Below are 5,845 nucleotides of genomic sequence, written 5' to 3' on the forward strand. Positions count from 1 at the left end.
ATCTGGTATAGACGCTAGACGAAAACGTTTGCGTTCTGATTTTTCCCTTCTAGACGGACGATAGCATAACGACAACGATGTCAAGATATGCTTTGACTCATACCACGGCAAGCACAATCGTTTGTTGCTGAAGCCTCGGTTGCTCTTCGTCAACAACAAACTGAATCGGCCGGACAGTTTTTTTCGATTGCGTGTTTCCATTTCTGCGCAGGCCGGCGGGGGCGGCCCATGTTACATCTTTTTCGCTCGTCGCTGCCGCCCGCAGTACCTGTTTGCTGCACTTATTACGTCGCCGCCACCACATGCTTCGGTCTCTTTAATATTGCCTTGCATTATCCCCAACTTGTTACAAACTCAGAGGTTTTCGCTGCTGTATGCGCCTGACATGCCAGGAGTGACATCGCTTGTAGTTTTAGCGCGATGTTGCTTGTCTGCAAGATCGGTGCGTGACAAACAAGCGTTACCAACGCCACAATTCCAACGGCGCATGCCATTTCCTTCGTGGCTACCGTGGCTTGCGAAGAAAAGATCGCGGGTGACCTGCGATAGCTTTGCTTGAGTCAAATAAGGGAGCTCCGGCTCAATCGCTCGGAGTACTAACAATGTGACCTCGTCTGCAAGATCGGTGCGTGAGAAACAAGCGTTAGAACTGCCAGAATTCCAAAAAATGCAGCATTGACTAGACACAAACAATTTTTATTGCCGGCTTACGTAGTTATACAATCATTTTAGACTTCGATTCAAGTCCCGCCTGTATGGCGGAGTGGTTACGTTTTCGATTACTATTTTGAGGGTCCGTGGTTCGAATTCTCGTCGGACGTTTTTTTTTTTTTTTTTTTTTTCCTGATGATGGTTTTATTACCTCTTCTTTTTTTAAAACCATAGTAAGCGCCTGTTCCTTGCTTTCAATCACACCGACGTTTGCCACCCTCTTCCTAAACCCAAAGTAGTTCGTTTTCTCGCACCTCCTCTGTAGAGAAACCCGCCGTGAAAACAAAACCAAAACTAACTTTAAAACCTTCTTTACAATTTAAGTATATATGTCAGTTAGTTTACTTTTATTCGCTTTTGCGTTTAAAAACCTCAAATTTAAGTTATAAACACTTTTAATACTTTAAAAGCAGGAAGTTAATTACCAATAAAACAATTTTCGTCAAACACAGAAATGCTGCTATGGCAGTCTGGCAACTATCACTCCCTTTTTGTGTGTTTGTTTATGGAGTTGGTTTTGTGCGGAGTGGTAGCTGGGACGATTTGTTCAGTTTTATCTATTTCAAGCTTAAATCATAGTTATAAAAGCTTTATAGGGTGATGATTGCCCTTCCAACCTACGCGTGTGTTGAACACGCGGGAACGGGAAGAACGATCATCGCCTCAACGATCATCGCGCGTCAAAGGTGGATGACATTGCGTCCGAACAAAGTGTCGGTGTCCTTGAAGGGGAAGACGAGCGTGAAGAAGGATTTTAGGCGGGAAACGTCGTTTCTGCTGGGGTGAGTACGCATTTTTTTGTTTTTCTGTTCTTGTTCGGAACGAGTTCTGGTGCTTATGGGTCAGTTATTCGGTAGACCCCCATCTCATTTGCTCTCAGAGCCTATGCGATATAGCATACTTGTTTGGCGCCTTGGATTTACCAGTCTACCGTTTCCGCAGCCGTCAGCATCAATTTACGCTGAAGCTAGACCTTTGTTGCGATGCTCGCGCTGTAGAACGCGGCAGCTAATTATTTGACATCACGCAAGGCTCTTAAACACCGGGGCGTTTGTTTGTTATGTGTCTCTCAAACAGTGCCTTTGCGGCGACTGTTAATTCCGTGCAGTGCGCTTCGCAGCCATTACGCTCGCGAGACCGGCTGCCGCCGTCGCGACCCGTCTCGTGGTCTTCGGGCCGCGATATGCGTCGTGGTATGCGTGCCGTACTCGTGAAGCTCACATTCACATACGTGGAAATTGAAGGTGAAATGCGCGCGCGTGGTCTCGCAGGGGCGCCTGCCCACTCAACTCTATTTATATTGGAGAATCGAACTTGCAAAGGCAAGCTAGGCATTGAAATGGAGGAGCCTCAACTAGTACACACCAGTTCCGATTGAAAGCTAGGGATGCATATGGGCTGCTAGCAAGCGTTCCATGCAAATTAGCATAGCAGAGAGCTTTGCATATATCAGGCATACCCCACTCACAGAACCTGCGTGCCTAATAAATACATTACTGTGACCTAAATTTCAGTTTGGGTGTTGCGGGAATGTTCTTATTAGGGCCTTGGAGGTTACTCATTAACGATTAATAATCTGCTTAATGTAAGCATTCGTGGTTTGTGTGTGCTTTTCTTGTATTTCATCAAGTGCCACCACACTCACAGATTATGCATTTTCAGGTGCTGCTGCTGGCTGTCCGGGTTGGCTGGCTGGCTTTCAGTCCAGTTTCAAAGGCTTTGCCAGGGCCCTCCGTGGCCAACTGACACTGCACCTGCTGTACCCAAGTACTGCCTGGCCTTTCCTTGGTGCTGGGTACGCTTTGCCGCCAGGAATAGTCAATCCTTCATCCATCATCTGGCCGCTTGGACCACCCATTCAGAAGCCAGCGCATTTGCTCAACGCATCGGTCCAGGCACCGCTGCCACATCAGTGCACCCACTGATTATGTACTTTCAGGTTAGTTATTTCATGTTGGAACCTGTCATAATGTATACCTGTTAGCAGTGCTCTAGCCCCTGGTTATTTGAAACAGTTTCATGAAGCAGTGTTGTGCATTTTGAGTGTGTCATTGCTTAGCAGGGATATTGAAGCGAATCTGGGGCCAATGGCTAAAGTGCAAGAATAGAAATTGAACTGACTTTGAAGCAAGTATCCGTATGTAATCAAGCCAAGCAAACATTTAGGTTTTCGATATGGTTTTGAATTTGCAATACAAACTGGTGTGGAGCTACTTTCCATTTTAAGTAAGCTTACAATATTATCTACTTCAGATGATACTGTTATTAATCACACTATACCGAAAAGTACGTACCGCAGTCTGTAGATTTTTTCGGCACTTTTTTAGCAGTCTCTCATGACAGGCACTATTCTCAGTGATTGGAGGATAGCCGAGGTAGCACCAGTCTTTAAATCAGGGACGGTACTTCACCATTAAATTTTCCTAACAAGCACCATACGCTAGGTCAGGGAACATTTCATCCACTCTCAAGTTGCTAATTATTTATAATATCACATTCGAATATCAGCACGGTTTTCACAAGGGTTACTTGAGAATTTTTCGCGTACCCAAGCTGCAGCATAAGTGTCTGATTGATTTTCGATGGCTTCCTGTCGATGAAACGGACCAAACATACCTCCAAAGAACAGAAACGTGCGATAAGGATTGAGCATGAGGGTGATTAAACAGCGCTTCCAAAAGCAGCGTACCACCGGGCTCATTCTGGCAAATTTGCCAGGCTCTAAGTCTGCGATTTAGCGCGACGACCCATTTACGGTGACACTCAAGCGACGCAGGAAATTTGTGCAGCCAATAGACTCCGCACATGCAGACACTTGTTTTGTCATGGTGCACTTCGCACGGTTCTTGCATGAGCACTTTGCGCTTACGCTGATTGTTGGTGCAGCCAGTAACGACGTAATCACGCCTGCCCGGACAAGTAGCTTCTGAACATCGCCAAGTAAAAGGCAATGATGGCAATTTTCCCATAATTCCGAAAATAAACATCAATTGAGGATAAAAAGGTCAGGCGTCCTGCTGGCAGGACGAAACGTGGCCTCACAGGCAATGCCTGTCAGGACAAAGTGGTGTGGACTGGCCCGCCACCTTAGCGGGTTAGGAACAGAATTGATGGGCGAACGGGACACCTCTTGGAAGAATTAAACGTTCTCCTTAGGCACTGCTAAACTTGTTGCTGCTGAAATGCCAAATAAATGACACCGATTTTCGATGCCGTTCGGGGCGTCTGATATTCATGCATGGCACGGAGCAACAGCGTGGGACTCAGCGTCGTCTGCTCGCCCCACAGTCCGAAAGAATTGGTGGCGCCCAGTGCAGGATGGAAATTCTTGTCTATCATGTCTGCTGCAAAATATGCCCATGTGGTCGAGATTTCGGCGCATGTAAAGATGCGCAGGTTGTCAAAATTAATACGGAGCCCTCTACTATGGCTCACCTCACAGTCTGTGTAGCGTTGGTGCATTAATCCCGAGAATCAATCAATTATAATTTATGCTTCATCTACATTGAAAAGAAAACACTTGAAAATCTTTGTCCCCCAGGTGGAATCTCTGTCACCGCCACTGTATGTAATTTTATTGCACTCTTACCTCGCAGTCGTTTCCACCCAGATCCTGTGCATAATCGCTCAGCATTGGAAGCTCAGGCGAAGGATGGTCATGCGCTCAACATACCAGAACACTGTCACTAGAGCACCTCTCAAACTCTCGTACTCCTCAAGAAGTGCGCAGCATGCCTGGGGGGGCACAGTAAAAACAGTGCCTCTTATCACACGCCACCACCACATGAAATATCGTTGCAGCTTTAAGTGCATAAATTTTCCTTATTCGAGCCACAGTCATTTGAAGCAATGAAAAAAAAAATAAGGCAATCAGCGCGCGGAGATGACACAGACAGTGCAAAATTACCTTATCTGAGCCGCTGTCCGCACCTGTCCAATTGTCACGCTGTGCTAGCTCGCTGTGCTAGCATTCATCGTGCAGCCTGCTTCGTGTCTGTGGTTGTAGGAGGCGTGAACAGCGCAGTGCGGAATTTCGAACCAAAAACAATGCTGGGTACTCCTTACGACAAGGCATTCGCAAACCCACAATCCTGCAGAAAGAACACCAGCCACACAAAAAGTTCCTGCTCGCACCACGCCGCAAACCACATTTCGCGTATGACCCTCGTGCACTGCTAGCCAATGAAAAAATGAAGGAGCAAATTGGCCTAGTTGTAACTAGGGTTCACTCTTTTCAATTTAAATAATTTAAAAAATCAATAACAGTCTGCTCATTTTATTTTGCTGAATCGGGTGCTAAAAAAAGGTCAGTTTTTTATAGATAGTTGCATGAGTCAGGGCAAGGCATCGTACTGCCTACTTTGTGTGCATTGCAGCCGACTATTTTAGCCACATAACCTTTCATCCAGATTGACCTAACAGCACCCAAATGGTTTTTTTTGCCTTTCTACCACAAAGCAATACACCCACGGTGTACTGCAGTGGGCACTTGGCAAACACTTTAATGAATTCTTGAAACGCTTGTTTAAACAAGCTGAAAGCATGTTGAGGTATGCATGTTCACCCATAAAAACTAAAAATATACATTTAAAGTAAATCTATTCGAAAATAATTTTTAGTGGATCAATGCCAAAATCTGTAAATGAATTACCGTAATATTCTGAGAAATTGTTCATGGGTACTCAAACTCTTCATTGTCTCGATCCTGGAGTTCATGTTGGTTCAACTGTTTCGGTTTTATTTTCTGCTCGCAGGTTGACATTGGGGGCGGTGTGCTAATTGAGAAGGGGTACCTGGATCAGCTGGTGCATGCGTGTGCGAGTGGCCCTGGCAAATTTGCCAGGGCTCTTTTGCGCCATGTCTTCACTGCGGAGGAGCTCAAGGGGAAAACTCTCTTTGGAGGGAAAGGCAAAGCCCAGGGCGACGCTTCTACAAAGCCAAGATTGGACCAGGTGCGGGTGAAGGCTGTGGTCGGTGAGTGCACATGATTTGCATTTAGAGTGCCAAGAACAAAGCTGTCATCTTTGTCAACTTGTAGCTAATCACCCGTTTTTCTTCATGTGCACAGTGAGATCAGTGCATCCCTTTTATGCTTTTTGGGAAAGTGTCTATTTTTGCACACTTTTATTACTAA

At 45.8% G+C, this 5,845-nt stretch overlaps 1 long non-coding RNA gene across 1 annotated transcript; it reads left to right on the plus strand.

Annotated features, from left to right (window-relative positions):
• The first annotated feature begins 1,223 nt into the window (after positions 1 to 1,223).
• LOC144178749 (uncharacterized) lies at positions 1,224 to 5,631 on the plus strand. The gene is made up of 3 exons (XR_013324058.1): positions 1,224 to 1,493; positions 2,374 to 2,650; positions 5,466 to 5,631. It is a non-coding gene; the product is annotated as an uncharacterized LOC144178749 (long non-coding RNA).
• The last annotated feature ends 214 nt before the right edge of the window (positions 5,632 to 5,845 follow it).

This window comes from Haemaphysalis longicornis, unplaced genomic scaffold (genome assembly GCF_048455015.1).
Source record: "Haemaphysalis longicornis isolate Haplotype H1 unplaced genomic scaffold, Haemaphysalis longicornis Haplotype H1 scaffold_4, whole genome shotgun sequence".
NCBI lineage: Eukaryota > Metazoa > Arthropoda > Arachnida > Ixodida > Ixodidae > Haemaphysalis > Haemaphysalis longicornis.